The following is a 22,793-nucleotide window of genomic DNA, read 5'->3' as shown; positions in this document are numbered from 1 at the left end:
ACAGGGGCAAGTAGGACTACTATCAGTCATGACGAGGTTCCAGGGGCTCCGCTCTCAGGCTCTAAAAATGTTTCCCTTGGATTTTCAGGAAAGCCAATTGTTAACGAAATTTCGAAACCAGTTTCCCTAGAAGTTGGTCCATTGTCCCGAACTACTGATTTGTTACTTACGAAGTCATGTCCAGAAAATTTGTTAGGTATTAAAACACTGAAGGAATTAGGTGCAGTAATTTGCTGCTCCCCAGAAGGAGTCCGATTGTTTTTGAGAGACTTTAAAGGTCACTATGTATTACGTGATTTTGATCCAAGATTACTGAATGTTCCGCAGCATTTATGGGCGCAAGGTCCAACTGATGTAGGATGTATGCACATCACACCCCATCGTGTGACTCTCAAACAAGGAATAGTCTTGCCACGAATCAGACAGTACAGATTGCCACCTGAGGCTGTAGCAGCCTTATCCAAAATTATTGACGAGCTTATTGTTCAAGGAGTGGTTGTAGAAACTGACTCCAATGTATGTAATTCTCCTATCATTCCGGTTCTGAAACGTACTGATCCAAATGCACCTCCAGTATATCGATTAGTGATTGACCTTCGAGAGCTTAATAAATGTATCATACCCCAGTATCCAGTAGTCCCAGATATTTCTTCTCTATTGACAGCCATTGATTCTGAAGCTACATTTTTCACTGTTATCGACCTCAAGAATGCATTTTTCAGTGTCCCCATTCATCCAGACAGCCAGTACCTTTTTGGTTTTTGTTTAAATGGAAGGAGCTATAAATTCACACGAGCTCCTCAAGGTTTCACAGAAAGTCCTAGTATTTACAGTCAAGCACTTAAGAGACAACTAGACAATGTTCACATGCCAACTGACACTGCCCTGCTCCAGTATGTCGATGATCTACTGATCACAGCCCGTTCTGAACGTGACTGCGAGCGTGCGTCACTTACCGTTCTGTATTTCCTGGCCGAGCAGGGCCACAAGGTGTCCCCTTCCAAATTACAATTCTTTGTCCAGCAAGTGATCTACTTAGGCCACTTACTGTCCAAGTGGGGTAGGCAGTTGACACCAGACCGTATCCAGTTAATAGCGAGTCTTCCACAACCCAAGACACAGAAGGAGGTACGAGCTTTTATTGGCCTTACTTCTTACTGCAGACAATGGATTCCTCAGTATGCATTTCTAGCCAAGCCACTGATGCAGTTAACGACACAGGAGGCAGCCGTATCGACTGTCCTCCCTTGGACCCAGGAACATACACTTGTTTTTAAGGAATTAAAGAAAGCCTTATGCCAAGCACCTGTTCTAGCTACACCGAACTACAGTAAGCCTTTTACACTTTTTGTCACAGAACGCGATGGTACTGCATTATCTGTTCTCACACAAGATCAAGCAGGACAATACAAGCCCTGTGCTTATTTTTCAAGCACATTAGATCCAGTAGCCCAGGCGCTGCCTGCGTGCCTCAAGTCAGTTGCAGCCACAGCTCTAGCAATCAGACAAAGTGATTCCATAGTGTTAGGACACTCCCTGACAGTACAAGTTCCACACTCCGTGGAAGTTCTTTTAAACCGAACACAGACTCAGCATTTGACAATTGCACGTTTAACAGGTTATGAACTGACACTGTTCCAGCCACACATAGAAATCAGACGCTGCAACATTCTAAATCCTGCTACACTGTTACCGTCAGTTACTTCAAATCCTGCCACACATGACTGTGTGGAAGTTGTTAACACTATGACAAAGCCAAGACAAGACCTGACAGATATTGCATTACCTAATCCCGACCTGACACTTTATGTGGATGGTTCATGTATGAGAACAAGTACAGGAGAACTAGTAGCCGCGTATGCAGTGACTACTGAAATTGAAGTTATAGAAACACATCGTATTGACACCCTGTCTGCTCAAGCAGCAGAGCTAGTCGCTCTGACCCAAGCCTGCATACGTGCCAAGAACCTGAAAGTAAACATATATACAGATTCACGTTACGCATTCGGAGTCGTACATGACTTTGGAGTGCTCTGGCAGGAGAGAGGTTTCATGATTTCTCATGGAACCAAGATTCAGCATGGTCTCCTCATTCAAGCTCTGTTAGATGCAATACATTTACCGACAGCTATCGCTATCATGAAGTGCAAAGCACATACGAAAGTTACTGACATTATTTCCCAAGGTAACGATCTAGCAGATCGAACAGCCAAGCTTACAGCTCAGACCCCAGACATTCCAGTTAACACAACACAGACATTCAATCCAGATCAGACTACTTGTATGACAGTTAAGGACCCTACACAAGATGTCATAGACATACAGTTACATGCTACTCCCGAGGAAATCAAGAAATGGTCCGAACAAGGAGGGGTCCAGACAGATCAAGGATGGTTGACGAAGGGAAAAGCCACATGGTTTCTCCCCGACTCTATGGTTCAAGTCATTATTAATACCGCACATAGTCCAGCACATCTAGGAGAAAAAGCTATGTTAGACAGTATTCAGAACCTTTGGTTCAACAAGCATTTACGAGCTGGAGCCAAGCAGAAAGTCCGTACCTGTATGATATGTTGTCAGTTCAATCCAGGTAAAAGTGTCCCGGTGGAACAAGGTGGATTCCAACCTCCTGACCACCCTTTTGAAGTCCTCCAGATGGATTACATTCAGATGGAGCGATGTCGAGGTTTCAAGTATGTCCTCGTAGTTGTATGCGCTTTGTCCAGGTGGACAGAAGCATATCCAGTTCCAGATTACACAGCCGCGACCACTGCCAGGCAGTTGGTTCGTGAATTCTTTCCCCGCTATGGACTCCCTAGGGTCGTGTATTCTGATAACGGCCAGCCATTCTCATCTGAGCTTATGAAACATGTTTCCCTTCTGTTAGGGTACCAGTGGAAGTTCCATTGTGTGCGCCATCCTGAAGCAGCCGGTCTCGTAGAGAGACATAATCAGACCCTGAAAATCCGTATTGCCAAGATATGTAAAGAAAAAGGTGTAGACTGGCTAGTTGCCCTGCCAGTTGCCCTATTTTATATGCGGATGGTTGCACATTCCAGATCAGGTCTGTCCCCGTATGAGGTCGTATTCGGCCGCCCCCCAAACATGTGGGGTACACCTAGACCCCGCAGTATTACAGATGTTTCCAGTAATATGCTGACAGATTACCTAGCTTCCTTGATGTCTGCCCTACACTCTTGTCGTTCACAGGTTGCCGCCGCATTTCCAGACAACACCGAGGTGAAACCGCATGAAGTCATTCCAGGAAGCCTCGTGTTGGTGCGGAATTTTGATCGTTCAAGTCCGCTGGAACCCCGTTGGAAGGAGCCTCGCCTAGTTTTATTGACTACAAGGACCGCCGTGAAGTTGGAGGGCAGGAAGGGATGGGTCCACCTGTCCCACGTCAAAAAATTCCATGGACTTCGTGAAAAATCTTTTGCTAAGGACTGTTCCATTACTAAAGACTGCCTAAAAACAGACTCTGAACTTGATTCCGAACTTAAAGTTCCTCTGTTAGAGAAAACTCCGCAACAGGAGTATAAATTAAAACTCCGGTCTAGTAAATTAAGTCAGCCAGTTTAATTGTCTAAGTCCCTCTCGGGTGAAACGGTTAGACAGGTCCCTGACATGTATGAGATAGACCCCCATAGTGAGAGAGTTAGTCAAAACTCTATACGATGTATCATCATTCTAAGTTTTTTGCTATTTATGAGTCTTATGGTTACCTGCACAAGTTATGCTTTACATTTATGTTTTCCAAGTTCACATGTAAACAAGTTTGCTAATGCTACAGTAGAGCACACATTTAGTGATCTGCCTCCTCACGAGCTATCCTATCGTCTTGCTATGCGAAATAATACATTTATCAGAATGTTACACTATTCACACCAGACCAGCAATGCTACTAATTGTTGGGTGTGTGGTCGACTCCCCCCTTTCCAGACACCGAAGGGAGTTCTGCCACTCTTTCCTTATCCGTTTTCACATAATGGTTCGTGTGGAGCATGGTCCACTTTAACGTCATCCTCCAATATGTCCCTTCTAAACAGAACATGTTTTCCAGACAAACAAGGTCTCTCCCATAGAACAGGGTTAGATCTAGAAAATGAAGTATATGATTTAGGTAATTATTCCTCGAATCTCATGGTCCTGAATGTTCAGTCTGATACTACTCCAGATTTACCTACTATTTCAGTACTACCAGTCAAAGGCGAATTATGTGTCAGAAAGAATGGTTCCGCACATGTAGGACATAGTGATTGTACTACTATTGTCGAGTATAGTGACAGTGGGAAATCTATTTTCAAAGCCTCACGTCATTCTTATTTTGTTTGTGGTCAGACCGCATATGTTCGTCTGCCCCTCGATTGGGATGGAACATGTTACATTGCCTTCCTACTGCCACCAGTTTTTCTAGCCCCATCCGATTATCACAGAAACACACATCTAGTGCACAGACCTAGAAGGGATATCGAGTCCCCAATTGTCGATCAAACTGAAACTACTCTAGAACAGTATCAAGACTTTAATAAAGGTTTCTTCTTCTTTATAGGACCTATCCAGAATAGTAAGTTAATACGTAGGTTAACCAGAACCCTTGAAGCAGTAGTGAATGAGACTACTTCTGCTCTAGGTAACTTAACCGAAGAGCAATCTGCTATGAGATTTGTCGTGCTCCAAAATCGTCTCGTTCTTGACGTCATACTGGCCGATAGAGGAGGAGCATGTAGAGTCATCGGATCTAGTTGCTGCATTTTCATTCCTAATAACGCGCCGTCTGTTTATTCAGCTATAACCAGACTTCATAAAATTGCCCATCAGTTACACCAGAATCCAGGCACCTGGACATGGTCCGGTTGGCTCTGGGGTATTATATCTGCCTGGGGATGGAAAGTATTGTCATTCCTAGGTATTGCAGTAATGATCATATTCAGTTGCTGCCTCTGTATACAATGTGGCCCTGCGATTTGCGGCATATGTGCTACCTCTTGTATTCCTAGTCCTAGATCCCGTTCCAAGACAATTCGAGACGAGCAAATGATGCTAAATGAAATGATAGATGGTATCATGGAAATTGATGTTTCCTGATGGAAACGTAGGGCACAAGGAGGGAATGTGGAAAAGTAAATTTTGCCATGTTGTATGTGCCTACGTGTTCCCCATATTTTGTTATATGTGCATGATCGATATGCATGTATTCCCCTCTGATCGATTAAAGACGCAATTACAATTACAGTCCATCTCTAGTATGCCAGTTTCCAGTCTTCGTGAAAGCAACGAATATTAGGCCTATGTAAACCTACGTTGCCACATTTTTCAGTGTGCACGTTAATTCATTGAATTGTCCCCGTTTCTAGGCCTCAAAAGGGCCCGGACTCAGATTCAGCTCCTGTCTCCTGAACACTCTCCGAGGAGCGATACAGCCCCCACCTGCATCCCTGACCCTTAGCTTACTTCTTGCCACGCAGTGCCCGGCCCGGCCTGGCTCTGCCTCCCAGTCTGCCAAGAATATGTTATGTTTCTAGTTATCAGTTCAGCCGTTCCTTCTCTGCATTCCTAAGCTACTGAATCGCATCAATAGTTTCCGTCATGGTCTAGCCTTTATGTCTCCATGTAAGAGAAATACTGTATTAATATTCATAGAATATTCCTCGCACACGCAATACATATAGAATTATGCACGCACCAGTCTTAGTGTCCATTAGCCTTTGCCCTGATAACTTTTGGATTCTATCAACATGTACTCTAAACACCAGATACTAGATATGCCTTGGGTACATGTCGCTCTGACACTCCAGACTTTAGTCTCCTCTTCTAGCGCAGAAGACATAGCTCCCAGTTCTCCCTGGTAACACGTCATTGCCCGTTTGCGCGCACCACTAGGTTAGAGGTCCCAGCTGCTCAGGTAACCCCCTCCATGTTTCCGCCCCGTTTATGACACTTCTGTTACGTTTTGCATCACATGTCTATGTATACGCCCTGTACACGCCTTCTTGTTACTTCATCTTGTCCTTATCTTTCGCGACTGCTACAAGTCACGCCTACTGCTACGCCTACTGTATTGAATGTAATGCAATTGTTTTGATATATATACTGTGAACTGTTACTAAAAGTTGCCCAAGCCTAGCGCATTTATTCCCAGATCCTGCCCCCGGCAGCTGCCATCCTATTCCCGTACAGGCTGTCCTGTTCCTGTCCTTTATGCCTGATTAAAGCCTGTAAACTCCAGCTACCTCGAATCTTGACTCTTATTTATTGAGCTACCTGTTTATTGATTATTCTGAAAAATAGATCCGGTAATAAATTATTTATTTACCACAGGGGGGAGGAAGTTTTTAGGGCTCAGGGGGGAGAGGGTTGGTTTTTAGGAGGGAGGGGGGTCATTTTAGGTCTCAGGGCAGCGGACATGGGTTAGGGATAAAACTTACCTAATAAGTTAACCACGCATATGTCTTTTCCATACATGCCGTAACAATGTGTTCGAGGCATGTGGGCTGCTAAATTCATATCTATAGCATAGATCGCCGCCTAGTGTTGGGTCCGGATGATTGCATATTGTTGTCCTGGAAGAGTCTTCGAAGTATCACGAGATAGGTGGCTCTTCCCCTGGACTACAGTGCGCATGGGCATCGACTCCATCCCCAGATTGTTTTTTTTCCGCCATTGGGTTCGGATGTGATTTCGACATCTCCTGTTCGGAATCGATATAAAAAACTTTTTCAAGGCCAGAAGGCCTCCTTTTACCCCGTCGGTATTGTTCGCGTTCGGTCTTGTGTATACTCCAACTCGTCGAGTCGGATATCTGAGGAGTCGGGTGACTCTTCGGTCATCGAGGCCCTGTCGACGCAGCAAGACTTTCGACGGCATGGAACGGAGTCCGTTCAAGAACTGTCCCGTGTGTGGTTCGAAGTACCCACACATCGACGTGCACCCTGTGTGCAATAAGTGCCTGTCGCCGGACCACGACGAGGCCAACTGTATGGCCTGTTCGAGATTTCGATCGAAGAAGATGATCAAGCTTCGGCGCGTGGCGCGCCTCGAGGCCCAGCGGTCGGCTCCGGCGCCGGACGACATCTTCGAAAACCCTGAAGCAGACGAGCTAGGGCATCACCTGCAAATTTCACCTACATCGGCGGAGGTCGAGTTTGACTACGGGGCAGACGTCGAAGGACTACACCTAGAGGAAAACGTCGATGAGGTAGGGGACGACGAAGAAGCATATGGGGCCATCGAAGATAGCTCGGAGGAAGAGCTATGCCCCGTTCGTACTCTTACATTGGCTCAGGTCACGGGATCGCCACACGGCCTTACCCACGACCTTACACCTCGGTCCACGGCCCCGCCTTCCGGCCCGGCTACGGACGCCTCAGCGGAGCCGCCATTACCTAAATCGAAACCGAAACTAACAACATCGGTGTCGACGAAAACAAAGATGGACGACATGCCATCGAAACCAAAGACGTCTGCTCCGCCATCAACGCCGTCGTCTTCGGAGGCCCCAAAGTCTAAAAAGGCTATCGACCAGGCAAAGGTGCCGAAAGTGGTCAAGGAGTCAAGCTCGAAGAAAGTCGTCGAGCCGGTATCCAGCAAGGTGGTCGAATCGAAGTCAAAGAAGACTGTCGAGCCTACTGCGGGCAAGGCTGCCGATCCAAAAGCCAAAAGGGCCGTCGAGACAAAGTCTGCAAAGGGCACCGAGCCGAAGTCTGGAGACCCGACGCAAAAGTCAAAGGTGGTCGATCCGAAGCTGTCGGCGTCAACGCATAAGACCTCGGATGTTGATCGTGGCGCTTCAGCCGGCGACGCGCCTGAGCCTCAGGCGGCAACACAGAAGCTCGGATCTTCCCCTGGAAGTGGATCGAGGTCATCAATCGGGTCGACGAAACCATCCGCTTCCTTTACGAAGCAGGTCTCGGACTCCCTCAAGCGGATACGGGACAAGGCGTCGGCGTCGGAGCCGAAAACACCTTCAGCACCTAAGCCGTTGGCCCCACCGAAGAAGGCTTCAATGCCGATCCTCTACACTCTACCGCCTAAGGTGGCGCCGAAGGCCTTTTCACCACGGATGGTGACCAAGGACTCTGCAGGGTCGACGCAAACTCACCCGAGTGGAAGTTTAAGTCATCGACAACCTGTGCTAGAAGAGCAATCGGCGCATATCATCGACGCCGACACTGGAAAGCTCACGCTCTACAAGAGGAAAATCACATCCCAGCCCCTGGAATCGTTTGTTATTCCTCTAAAGCAAAAAAGACCAGCACCAGAGGCACCAGTACTGGTGGAGCAGCTTCTCCCTCACCCTAGGAGGAGTGCAACACCTTCACCCACTTGCTCAAATGGGGAAGAGGGTGAGCAAGATGAGGAGTATAGTTTTCCTGCAAACACTGACCCTGAGGACCAACAGGACTCGTGGATGAACACTGGTGATCAAGGAGACCAGCAGGTTGTCCATGACCCTCAGGTTTATAGCGTGAAAACATCTCCCACTGAAGACTCTGCGGCATTTAATGCCTTGATTGAAAGGGCAGCTATGAACCATAAGGTGGAAATGCATGCTGACCCTGTGGAGGTTGACTTTTTATGTGACACTTTCTCTGCTGCAGAAAAGACAGTGAAAACTCTTCCTATGCTAAAAGGGGTACTGAAGCATGCCACAGACATTTTCAAGGAACCCACTAGAGCGAGGGTTGTCAACCCCAGAATAGAGAAGAAATACAGAGCCGCACCTGGAGACCCAACTTACATACGGGGCCGGTTGCCTTTAGACTCTTTAGTAGTCTCTAATGCCCACAAGAGGGCAAATTCTCAAACAACGGGTGAAGCTCCTCCCCCGGACAAAGAGTCAAAAGTGCTGGAGGCATCTGGGAAGAGGGTGGCAGCTCAGGCAGCCAACATATGGCGCATCTCAAACACGCAAGCTCTGTTGGCTAGATACGATAGGGCACATTATGACACCCTAGAACAACTGTTGCAACACCTTCCAGACCAGTTTAAAGAGGGAGCGGAGATGCTTATACAAGAGGGCAAGCTCATCTCCAACGCTGCGATAAAATGTGCGCTCGACGTTGCGGACACGGCAGCTAGAGCGATCAACACTAGCGTGATGTTGAGGCGTCAAGCATGGCTCCGCATCTCAGGGTTCAAGCCAGAGATCCAGACTACTATCCTGAACCAGCCCGTTAACCCGGACAGGTTATTTGGCCCAGAGGTTGACACCACCCTCGAAAAAATCAAAAAAGATACTGAGACGGCCAAATCCATGGGTGCTCTCCAGTCTCAGCAATTCAGAGGGAACACTTTTCGTCGCTCAGGCAATCGAGGTGTTACCAGAGGACACTTGGCACAGCAGACACCATTCAATAAAGGTGGGGCTCAATCCTCGTACCCCAAGCAGGGTAGAGGAGGTTACCGTGGAAACAGCGCCAAGGGCAGAGGCAGAGGCAACAACAACTCCCGTTCCTCTGCCACCAACAAACAGTGACTCCCTGTCACTGCCCCCCGACCATCCAACACCTGTCGGGGGGAGACTCCAGCAGTTCCTGCCAGTCTGGAAGTCCATCACCACAGACAGGTGGGTAAGGAAACGTATCCAGTTCGCTTATTGTTTGGAGTTAACGTCCACTCCACCCAACATACCCCCAAGACAACGTCCTATGTCAGCAGAGCACTTGCACTTATTGCAGCAGGAGGTTCTTGTGATGCTGCAAAATGGCGCAATAGAGCTCATGCCAGTGGAGGAGGAAGGCACAGGGGTGTACTCCCTGTACTTCTTAATCCCCAAAAAGGACGGCTCACTCAGACCAATCCTGGACCTCAGGCCTCTGAACCAGTACATTCTTTCAGAACACTTCCACATGTTGACACTGCAGCAGGTTCTTCCGTTGCTAAACCAGGGAGACTTCCTCGCAACCTTGGACCTCAAGGATGCTTATTTTCACATACCACTCCATCCATCCCACAGGAAATACCTCAGGTTCACCATACAAAACAGGCATTACCAGTTCAAGATCCTACCCTTCGGAGTGACCACTGCCCCCAGAGTGTTCACCAAGTGTCTGGCGACAGTAGCAGCGCACCTCAGGAGACAGAACATACATGTCTACCCTTACCTAGACGACTGGCTCGTTCAAGCCAAGTCGGCACAGCAGTGCGCCGCACACATGTCCCACACCATTCACCTCCTTCACGGTCTGGGATTTTCACTAAACCATCCAAAGTCGCACCTTCAGCCAGCCCATGTGCGGCAGTATTTGGGCGCGACGATAAATACTCTGGCTGCCACAGCCCAGCCAAACCCAGCAAGGATCGACAACATCCAGTCGCTCATCCAGAGGTTCAGACCGCAACACTCACTCCCAGCGAGAGTGTTGATAGGCATGATGGCCTCCTGCATCTTCATAGTCCCGCACGCACGGTTGCATATGGGTCCGCTCCAAGAATGCTTAGCGCATCAGTGGACTCAGGCTCAAGGACAGTTGAAAGGCCTAGTGTTGGTGACCGGTCGGGCATGCAACTCTCTGCATTGGTGGAATCCACACAACCTTTGCAAGGGCCGACCGTTCCAAGAGCCTGTGCCACAGATTATCCTGACGACGGACGCATCTCTCCAAGGATGGGGGGCTCATGTGCTCCACTACACGGTGCAGGGTCTATGGACAACGCAGCAAAAGAGGATGCACATCAACTATCTAGAACTGATGGCAATCTTCATGGCACTCAAATCCTTCAAAGTACATCTGTGCAACAAAGTCGTGTTGATCCGGACGGACAACATGACAGCCATGTACTACATCCAAAAGCAGGGAGGTACACACTCTCCACAGTTGTCTCATCTGGCTCAGAGCATGTGGAAGTGGGCCATTCAGAGGAACGTCTTCCGCATGGCGGAACACCTCCCGGGCAAGGACAATCAGATTGCGGACCTGCTCAGCAGGTACAGCCACCAAATGCACGAGTGGGAGATATATCCATCAGTACTCCCAACGTACTTCCAGCAATGGGGTCATCCAGAGATAGACCTGTTTGCCACAAAGGAAAACGCAAAATGCCAAAGCTTTGCCGCCAGGTTCCCTCACCCACAGTCGCAGGGCAATGCGATATGGATGAACTGGTCAGGCAGATTTGCGTACGCTTTTCCCCCAGCACCTCTCATTCCGCTGGTGGCAAGAAAGCTAAAGCAACACTCGATGACGCTCATCCTGGTTGCTCCAACGTGGGCACGCCAACCATGGTACACCACGTTTCTAGAACTCTCCGTGGTACCGCATCAAAGGCTGCGCCTCACACCCAGGCTCTTGACGCAGAACCATGGCGACATTCAGCATCCAGATCCGCAACCGCTCAATCTGGCGATCTGGCTCCTGAGGTCTTAGAGTTTGGCTACCTTAATTTGCCTCCTGAATGCATGGACATCATCCGGGAGGCAAGAAAGCCCACTACCAGAGCTTGCTATGCAGCAAAATGGAAGCGGTTTGTCATTTACTGTACAGAACACAATATCAACCCGCTAGATGCATCCATTCCTAATATCATCTGCTATTTGTTACATCTTTACAAATGCAATCTAGCATATGCTTCCATTCGGATACACTTATCCGCCATAGCGGCTTATCTCCAAAACAGGCAGCATCTCTCTGTTTTCAGGGTGCCTGCCATTAAAGCCTTCCTGGAAGGACTGAAACGGGTCATTCCTCCCAGGACCCCACCAGCTCCGGTATGGAATCTCAATGTGGTCCTCCCCAGGTTCATGGGCCCGCCTTTTGAGCCTCTACATTCATGTGAGATTCAGTTCTTGACATGGAAAGTGGCTTTTCTCATTGCCATCACGTCTCTAAGACGTGTTAGTGAGCTACAGGCGCTCACGATACAAGAGCCATTTATACAAATTCACTCAAACAGGGTGGTGCTCCGCACTAACCCCAAGTTCCTTCCTACGGTGGTGTCGCAGTTTCATGTCAATCAAACAATTGAACTGCCCGCATTCTTTCCAAACCCAGAAACAGTAGCAGAAAGAATACTCCATATGCTGGACGTCAAAAGGGCGTTAATGTACTATATTGACAGAACACAACCATTTAGAAAGACACAGCAACTCTTTGTTGCCTTCTCAGCCCAGCACAAAGGCAACCCCATTTCCAAAGCAGGAATAGCCAGGTGGATCGTTAAGTGCATTCAGATTTGCTATCTGAAAGCTAAGCGCACTTTGACGGTCCCCCCCAGGGCACACTCCACACGCAAGTTGGGAGCCTCCATGGCATTTCTAGGTAACATTCCTTTGGAAGACATTTGTAGAGCAGCCACATGGTCTACACCACATACGTTTACCAAACATTACTGTGTAGATGTGCATTCCAAGCAGCAGGCAGCTGTAGGACAGGCTGTTCTTAAGACACTTTTTCAGACTTCTGCAGCTGGCACGGGCGGCCGCCGTTAATGGAGGGACTGCTATGTATTCTATGCTATAGATATGAATTTAGCAGCCCACATGCCTCGAACTGAATATGCTACTTACCAGTATGCATCTGTTCTTGGCATGTAGGGCTGCTAACATTCATATCGCCCGCCCTCCTCCCCGGCGCCCATAGCGGCTGCAGACTTTTTCTTGCATTCAATCATTAGCATGGACATCACTTACACTATTTCACTCCATCTCTGCCACAATGGCTAAAAACAATCTGGGGATGGAGTCGATGCCCATGCGCACTGTAGTCCAGGGGAGGAGCCACCTATCTCGTGATACTTCGAAGACTCTTCCAGGACAACAATATGCAATCATCCGGACCCAACACTAGGCGGCGATCTATGCTATAGATATGAATGTTAGCAGCCCTACATGCCAAGAACAGATGCATACTGGTAAGTAGCATATTCAATTTGTAATTGCAAAGGCATGCGTGGTAAAGGCATTCGTGTGGTTAACACTTAAGTGGTTAACACCGCGTGGAACTGGCCTGTAAACGCATGTGTGGCTCCGTCACACAACCGCTTTTGGCTGACCCGGATTCCGTACAGACCCCTTCTGGTCATGGCCAAAGGACTTCAGTCAGCTATGGCAAACCATTATTTGCACATCAAATGCAATGTGATTGAGCTCACAATATTTATGACAATAAATAACAACAGCCAAAAGCAAAATGTAATTAAACATCAATACATAATAAACCAATTAATGGGTTTGCACCCTGAATATGAATCACCAATATTGATGAGACAGAAATAAAATTTGGACAGGTCTGTAAATCTAGTTTTTCTATAACTACACCCACATATATGTACCTTCAAGGTAGGAATAGTAAGCCTATATTTCCCTATGTGCACTCACCTTTTGATAGTTTGCCCTTGATGTTCTGTCCACCATATTGGAATGCCATGGTATTGTTGGTCTTCATATTCAGCAGTGCAATCTAATTAATGACAATACATTGACAGTAGCTTTTGTCAAAGTGGTAAGGGCAACGGGATATGTAGTCTCATTTGTAAAATGGCTTTCAATATTTGTTATCGTAATCTTATTTTTCAAAGGCCCAGAAATATTTTATTCCATAGGCCTTAGTATGACTTTACAAATACAGGGTATTTCACATTAGATGCAAGTAAAACTTAGAAATAAGTGTTAGCACTACAAAATATTAAGAACCCCAATAACAACATTTATTGTCCAATCGTCTGCTTGACATTTTGGGACATATTTACAAGTCCCCTGCGCCGCCGCTGCGTCACTTTTAACATGGGAGAAAGTGACGCACCGGTGGCGCAAGGGGCTTGTAAATAAGCCCCTTTATTTTTACAGAACATTCAGTTTATTATCAGTAACAAGTTTCCCTTGAAATAAAATTGGTGAGCCGGCTCCCTCACCCCACATAACCTGCGCTTTCCAGGATTTGGAAAATGTCCAGTTGAGGCTGTTCCTTCTAGGAATAGATTTAATTATAGATAATTTTATTTCCTCCTTCTTTGCAGGTACAGTTTGCAGGTTCACCCGAGTCCAAGTTGACATCTAAGTTCTTGGATGCAGGTTTCCTTGCTTTGTCAGGAGGGGGCCTGACAGACCCCCTCGCAGCTGCAGAGCACATTTATAGACACTCACAACGTGGTATCTTTTCCATCTCAAACCCTAGTAATTTAACTGTGTTCTGATCACAGGTGCGACATGGATTAATAATATCTAATAGGCATCCTCTCCCAAAACCTTACATTTTTCTTTCCATGTCATCAGCCTCTTTCCGTCCACGTGATTTGTTTCTGACCAGTATTACCACCCAATTTATTAAAGGGAGACGTGGAAAAAACCAGGATGGTATTTTTAGGACCTTTTTGTAACAACCCTGTGAGGCCTTCCAACAAGTGGCTTTAAGAAACAAATAACACGCGTATTTTTATGACTTTGTATATTAAGAATAAAACTTGCAAAAAGTGATTGTGTCTTCAACTTCAAAGTGTCCAGAAGTGAATGGTGCACATGCTGGCCGTGCACTCTGGGGAACATTTATTAAAGATTGGTAGAAGAGCAAATGTGGGCTGGCGCAAAATGTGCATATTTGAAATTATCCAAACGCACTTGTGTGTGCGCACCAACTCATTCCAGATGTAAGAGTCACATATGCTGGATTTGAACATTTGTGAAAAAGGGGACTCTTTTGGCTGCTTTTCACCGATACCGGCATATTTCTTATCAGTAGCGGCTGGTGTTGTGTTTGAGTGGCGGGATGGGGGAGTGGCGGGGGGACAAAAAAAAATATAAATAAATAAAAAAGCACCTGCACCGGGCCGCGTCGCGCTTTACTGCTTCTCTTCTCGCAGGCACGGGCTCCCAGACTCCACTGCGACCAATCCTGACGCGGCTCTCATGCGATGAGGCTACTGTTAGTATTGGCCAGAGCACTCTGGATTTGCGCTCCGAGTTAGACTGGGAGCCTGGGCCTGCTCTCTCCAGCCCGGCAACGCAGCTCGAGTTGGAGACAGCTCCAGTGTGCATGACGGTTTTGCCGGCTTGAGATGGCCGGGGAGAGCGTCAGGCGCCCTGATCACAGGGCACTACCACTCCTGCGCCTGTTGTCCCCCATGGCCCGCCCCCAAGTACTCGACAAGAAAGGGAAAATAAAACAATAATAAAATATGTTTATTATCGTTTTATTTTTCCTTTCCTGATATTTTGAGGTAGCTGGTGGAGGGGGGGAAGCTCCTCAGCCATAGGGGAGGAGCAGAGGCTGTTTCTTATTCACAACAGAATGAAATGCTCTCAACCATCCTTCAGTGGTTCCTGTAGTGTCTTGATGGACACATTTTAGTGGTCCATGATGTACAAGTTTACCAGTCACTCCCTTGAGCTCTGGCCAACACCCGTCCAACACAAGCGTCAGCGGTCAGGAGACCGTGTGGAGAAGTGTGGCTCAATGGTTAGAGCGGCAGACCCTGATGCAGAGGTCTGGCCCGGGACCAGGGTTCAATTCCCGCCTCGGCGGGTCTTGGGCTCAATTTCCTCGGACCTGATAATTCTCACCTCGACACCTATTCTAATCATGGGTCCCACTCTGCAACTCTAGGCAATACCTTGCTTAATCTCCACATCGGCACCAACAGCGTTGGGATACCTGGCTTCACCTTGGGGGTGCCCAGGAGTGGACATTTCACAGGGAAAAGCCAGGAAGGGTTCCACAGCGTTGTGAGTACAGCGCCAGGATGCCCCGTTGCTGGGGCAGCAGTGCGCTTTACAAGTACAAAATTCAAATTCATTCAATAAAAGAGCTGGAGAGCAGGTGCTCGTGGCCAGTTTAGCAATGAAACGCATGGCCTCTGCTTCACTCATTCCCAATTATAATCAAGCAAGTGTAATTTTTCGTAAACCCCAATAATGCAGGTATTCAGTTTTGGTTAAGCTGCTCAAATAATTTTCCCACACTCAACCACTGGTGTATAAACATGCACAGGCTGTAATTTTCACTTTGATTGTGCGTTTTACACGTGAAGATTTCACGCGTTTCACATTGATTGCAAGTATACCCTGGCAGCTGAGATCAAACGCGGATTTGCAGTCACATCTGGGCTGTCAACCTTCACAAGTTGGGTGCCAGCTGTAGTTATGGGAAGTAACCAAGGTTCTTCGTAAGTAAAATTAGGTGTGCAGGAGAGAAATTCTTGCTGGTTAGAAAATTCACTTGCAAAATGTTTTTGGGAATAAAATCTCTCACAAAACCTTTAATATGGATCATTTCTCCCGCAAGGGAATGGAAAGAGGCCAAATTTATTAAGCTCAGGAAACTGTAGACTGAGTGAAGTGCAAAGGTTGCCATCTTTGTCCATTGTCAAGTGTGTTGTTTAAACGTTTGATCACCCTAGTATCATAAGCCAATTGTTAAGCCATCTTGATGCTCATCCTGCCTCTGCCATGTCTCCAGGCTTCCTACCCCAGTTCCTTTAACTCAAGGTCAGCACGTCAAGTACTAATCCATAATGACCGGAGGGCAAACAAGGCTGTCAAAGCACCAACTGCGAGCTTTCTAGTCCCTAAGAGTGAGGGTGAGCCCTGGTCCCTACGCCTCCAGCTTCTATCCATCCTCTGATGTGAAAAACATAGAAGATGCAAGGAGCCATGCATGATCCTGGTGCACGTTGAGAGCATCAAGGCTCATATCCTGCAAGCCCTCTCCCTGGAATGTGGGTACCACTTCTTGGCATGATGAGACACAGTGGTAATAGCAATTGCAACTCTTGTACCTTCCTCGATTCCCAAAGCAGAAAATTGAACTATTATTTTTGGTACTGTAGCCGGTTGTGGGTTTATAGGGGTACAGGTTGGGAAGTAATTTAATTATAATAAATGAATGTTTATTTGTTTATAAATATTATTTAATTAATTAATAGCATTGCATTTTGTTAACTGTGTAATTACTTTTTTTGTAATTGTTAAATAATAGCAATTATTTAATTGGTAATTATGTTAATATTGTAAATAATGTTTTTTTATTTAATTTTTATATGTGGATTGTGGGGGTTATGGGGTAAACGGTGGAAAGTAATTATTTAATTGATCATTAATTATGTTAGTGCTAATTTTTTTATGAATGTGTTGTGGGATTTATGGGTGTACAGGGTTGGAAGTTATTTAATTGTTTGTTAATTATTGTGAGTTATTTGATTGATAATTATTACATTTAATTGCGTTAGTAATTTGTTTATTTTAGGTATGGGTTGTGGGTTATAGGGGTATATGGGCGGAGGAAATTATAGCTAAACTTATTTTATGAATTACATCTATATCTCTACTAATATAATAAAGAGAGAGCCCAAACCTTTGAGGCGGGTAATCTCAGGAACCACAGCACCAATCACAACACCCAATACAGCATTGGAAAGGGCAGTTGCAGCAGAAGGACATAGGCTATGCAGACTCCCACCATATACATTTAAAAGGTAAAAGAACTGTGCCAGCAAAGTAGTCCCTTGTGGGCGTGTCTGCGTTGTGCTGTGGGAGTGTGCTGGGGGCGTGACAAACGCTGGGGGCGTGTGGTACGTTCCGCCCTTCATGCCATGTCTCATATCGTGTGCTGTGGGCGTGTGTTGGGGCGTGGGCGTGTGCGGGGCGCAGGATTACGGAAAAAAAAGCGAGCATTGTGCCCAATATGTCATTATTTTTTCTTCCCAGGTTCTGTACATTCCAGCTCTGGGTGTCCACCCTGCTCCCTTTAAATACCCCTGCACCCCATAATCATAACCCACCCTTACTACTTAAAATACCCCAACACCCTTAAACACTAACCCATCTTAACCCTATAAATATACCCTCTACCCCAAAACCCAAACCTATCCCTAAACCCTAAAAATACCCCTGTACCCCAAAACCCAAACCTAGCCCTGAACCCTATAAATACCCCTGTACCTCAAAACCCCTAACCTACCCCTGAACCCTAAAAATACCCCTGTACCCCAAAACCCAAACCTAGCCCTGAACCCTAAAAATACCCCTGTACCCCAAAACCCCAACCTACCCCTGAACCCTAAAATACCCCTGTGCCCCAAAACCCAAACCTAGCCCTGAACCCTTAAAATACCCCTGTACCCCAAAACCCAAACCTAGCCCTGAACCCTTAAAATACCCCTGCACCCCAAAACCCAAACCTAGCCCTGAACCCTAAAACTACCCCTGTACCCCATAACCCAAAACTATATCTGAACCCTTAAAATACCCAAACACCCCAAAAAAAATATACCTCAGTACCCCAACACATATACCCCTATACCCATACTTACCTTATCCAAACATAAAAAAAAACATGCTTTTACCATTCATGCATTTACAACGAATTTCGTTGTAAATGTATGCGTGGTAAAAGCATATAAAATGTAATGCCATGCGTTATAATGGCATTGCGGAGTTATGGTACTTTCGTAATGAAAGTATGCGGAGTGATGGTATGCGGAAAGAACGTTGCAGAATAATGGGTGTTTACCCTCCCCCGGTAAGTACATTGGTGGCACGACGGCCCATATCTCCAGCAACATACTCATATTTTTTCACCACCGATTTGAAAAATGCACAGGTCTCTCTCATTGATGGCCAGCACCGACATACACTTTTAGACACACCTCCGCCACAAGTTCTAGAATTGCGAACTTTAGAGCTGGGGAGCTACGTTCGAATCTCGGCATCAGCCCAACATCCTGTGATTCTAGATAAATCGCTTTGTCTCCCCGTGCTTACCACAAATGAATGTGTTCTTCTGTAATGTAAATTGTGCTCATGCCATGTTGTCGAGTTCACGCTATATAATATTGCAAGGAAAAAAAAGGTAGGGAAACGAGTTCACACACTACTGAACGCGCACTCTTAAGTGCATCAGCAGTGCACTCTGAATCGGAGCGTTTCACAGGCCTGTCACACATCAGAAATGCTATCAAAACGAAATTCTACAAAACAATATACTACTGGCCGGCAGCAATTCATACCCGGACAACGTCGGGACGAGCTGCTATTTTTAATAAATGTTTTTAACAGAATTCTTTTATACGTAAAATAACACTATTTAATTTGTCGTAGTGTTTGCAATATTTTTATGTTTTTAATTTTATGAAATGTTTTAATTTTCATTATTTGTTCAAATTTAATATATATATTACATTTTAAATATTTATTTTGTAATTTCTTTTTTGTTTTTGAAATGAGTTTTTATATTTGTAGAACTTTTGTTTGTTTGCAACGTAGTACTGATTGTAGTGGGAATTAAATTCATTTTTATTTTTGAAATCCAACACTTTTTCTACTGTTGCACTGACTGGAGTGGGAATAGTAAATGTTACCCCTTTGCAATCCAACACTTTCCCTACTGTTGCACTGACTGGGGTGTGAATAGTAAATTGTACCCTTCCGTAATCCAACACTTTCTCTACTGTTGCACTGACTGGAGTGGGAATAGTAAATCTTACCCCTCCTCAATCCAACACTGTCCCTACTGTTGCACTGAATGGAGTGGAATATCAAAGTTTTTTTTATGAATGATATTTGTTATTGTTGTGTTAATTGAAGTGGGAATAGTAAATGGTATTATTTTCCAATGTTATGTTTTATGTCATTTTATATTTAGTATATATATTTATTTTATTTTTTTTATAATTTATTTTATGTTGATTTAATTGGTATAAGTATGTGTTTGCTTTATTATAATATTAATATTGATAATTGAAAATATTTTTTGTTAGTAAATAATTTTTTATCAAATTATAAAAAATATGTGTTGTTTAATTTTTATTTTAACTTCAATTTGTTTCCTTTTTTAATATTTTATGTTTTTGGTATAATTAAATATGTATACATATATTTTTGATAATATGTTATCTAACATTTTTTCAATTATATTATTATTTAAAATACTATTTGATTTATTTTGTATATATATATATATATGTGCAAAAGAAATGCTCCATTATACTGGGGGCCCCCGACTCTGCAGGGCGGGCTCAAGATAGCAGGAATGGAGAATCCTGTTGCCATTTGAACACCGAAGAGTAGAGCCCACAACATCGACTTGCTTCCCAGTTAACTTTATACGTCTTTTGGCAATGCAGCACAGCAACACTCTTAAAATCCCTTCGCGTTTCGGCGTTAGCCTTGTTCACAGGTGAGTGCATTATTTTGTAGTCCAAGTGGTCATGTGGTTCACAGTTCTGACCACAAATCCCAGAATGCACCAATATGCAAATTATGCAGCATGACACGGCGCACTGTTCCATTCTGCTTAATAGCGTACTTACATTGCCAATGTCACCTTAAAATCACTGATGTACTTCACGGTGCTTGCAGGTAAGTTTCTTTCTGCAAAGTGCATAGTTTTGGCTGCCATGCACAGGAAATATGTCCGGGATGCGACGTTGCCAGAAAGAGGTGAAACCTCCTTCATTTTCCTTTCTCTCTCGCATCACCAAATAGCCCTAGAAATCCGTTGGCTGGTGCGCTAGAAGAGTGTGTCATGCCCCCTCCGTTCTATGCAAAAGAAATGCTCCATTTTACTGGGGGCCCCCGACTCTGCAGGGCGGGCTCAAGATAGCAGGAATGGAGAATCCTGTTGCCATTTGAACACAGAACAGTAGAGCCCACAACATCGACTTGCTTCCCAGTTAACTTTATTCGTCTTTTGGCATGGCAGCACAGCAACACTCTTAAAATCCCTACGCGTTTCGGCATTAGCCTTGTTCACAGGTGAGTGCACTATTATATAGTCCAAGTGGTCATGTGGTTCACAGTTCTGACCACAAATCCCAGAATGCACCAATATGCAAATTATGCAGCATGACACGGCGCACTGTTCCATTCTGCTTAATAGCGTACTTACATTGCCAATGTCACTTCAAAATCACTGATGTACTTCACGGTGCTTGCAGGTAAGATTCTTTCTGCAAAGTGCATAGTTTTGGCTGCCATGCACAGGAAATATGTCCGGGATGCCACGTTGCCAGAAAGAGGCGAAACTTCCTTCATTTCCCTTTCTCTCTCGCATCACCAAATAGCCCTGGAAATCCGTTGGCTGGTGCGCTACAAGAGCGTGTCATGCCCCCTCCGTTTTATGCAAAAGAAATGCTCCATTATACTGGGGGGCCCCGACTCTGCAGGGCGGGCTCAAGATAGCAGGAATGGAGAATCCTGTTGCCATTTGAACACCGAAGAGTAGAGCCCACAACATCGACTTGCTTCCTAGTTAACTTTATACGTCTTTTGGCAAGGCAGCACAGCAACACTCTTAAAATCCCCACGCGTTTCGCCGTTAGCCTTGTTCACAGGTGAGTGCACAATTTTGTAGTCCAAGTGGTCATGTGGTTCACAGTTCTGACCACAAATCCCAGAATGCACCAATATGCAAATTATGCAGCATGACACGGCGCACTGTTCCATTCTGTTTAATAGCGTACTTACATTGCCAGTGTCACTTTAAAATCACTGATGTACTTCACGGTGCTTGCAGGTAAGTTTCTTTCTGCAAAGTGCATAGTTTTGGCTGCCATGCACAGGAAATATGTCCGGGATGCGACGTTGCCAGAAAGAGGCGAAACCTCCTTCGTTTCCCTTTCTCTCTCGCATCACCAAATAGCCCTGGAAATCCGTTGGCTGGTGCGCTAGAAGAGCGTGTCATGCCCCCTCCGTTTTATGCAAAAGAAATGCTCCATTTTACTGGGGGCCCCCGACTCTGCAGGGCGGGCTCAAGATAGCAGGAATGGAGAATACTATTGCCATTTGAACACAGAAGAGTAGAGCCCACAACATCGACTTGCTTCCCAGTTAACTTTATTCGTCTTTTGGCATGGCAGCACAGCAACACTCTTAAAATCCCTACGCGTTTCGGCGTTAGCCTTGTTCACAGGTGATTACTCTACTTTATAGTCCAAGTGGTCATGTGGTTCACAGTTCTGACCACAAATCCCAGAATGCACCAATATGCAAATTATGCAGCATGACACGGCGCACTGTTCCATTCTGCATACATATATATATATATCAGGTAACACGTAAGACGCGTTTCGGCGATCCTAGTCGCCTTGCTCATATAAACGCCATTGTGATATACAACAAGTATTTAAAACCCACCCAGATAGTCATGTTCATATAAATATATATATGTGTGTGTATGTGTATTTATATTTTTAAAAGTAAGTTTATTTGTTATATTTATTAAAATATAAATGTAAATATATTTTATTTGTAATCAATTATTGTTAGTATTTAATATATGTTAATTTTAATGTTTTAATTTACATATGTTTAAAAATCAATATTTAATACAATTATATGTTAAAAAGTGGGTTACTCATGTGAAATGATGAAGAAGATTCTTGTAGGATAAATTGAAGGTTTATTCTTCAAGTTGTGAAGATACAACAGCTCATCCACTCAACAGTCACAGGCTCTGGCATCATCTGAACACAAAGACCTAGAGCTTATCTCAAGACTTGAATTCTATTCCACAACTGAGTTAAGTCATAGGCAGGACCTGACCAAGATTAGATAAATAAGTAAATATGAACTTTACAACACATCTCCCTCCTTTATAAATAAATAAAACAAGCTAAAAGAAAAACATACTAAAGAATACAATGTGATAGTGACACATCATAAAGAAATTTACATAATACAAAGCATTAAAACAACCACTAATGTTCTAAGTGGCATATTCCTGTAGATATGAAGGACTACGAGTAGTCCTAGAAGATTTTCGCACAATAGGAACATTACTATCAGTCAGGGTTCTAGATGAAAAATCATCACCAATGTCAGGAACCACCTTACCTTTGTACACAGCAACACGGTTAAGATT

The 22,793-nt window shown here is 45.1% G+C and overlaps 1 long non-coding RNA gene across 1 annotated transcript in view; it reads right to left on the bottom strand.

The window, feature by feature from the left end:
- LOC144822099 (uncharacterized) overlaps positions 1 to 22,793 on the bottom strand; it is a 265,405-nt gene that overhangs the window by 33,523 nt on the left and 209,089 nt on the right. The window contains exon 2 of the long non-coding RNA XR_013608554.1: positions 13,319 to 13,400. This is a non-coding gene — a long non-coding RNA (uncharacterized LOC144822099). The remainder of the gene's footprint in view (positions 1 to 13,318; positions 13,401 to 22,793) is intronic.

This window comes from Lissotriton helveticus, chromosome 3_1 (assembly GCF_964261635.1).
Source record: "Lissotriton helveticus chromosome 3_1, aLisHel1.1, whole genome shotgun sequence".
NCBI lineage: Eukaryota > Metazoa > Chordata > Amphibia > Caudata > Salamandridae > Lissotriton > Lissotriton helveticus.
Note: the sequence above shows the minus strand (reverse complement) of the source record. Positions and strands in the feature narration are given on the sequence as shown.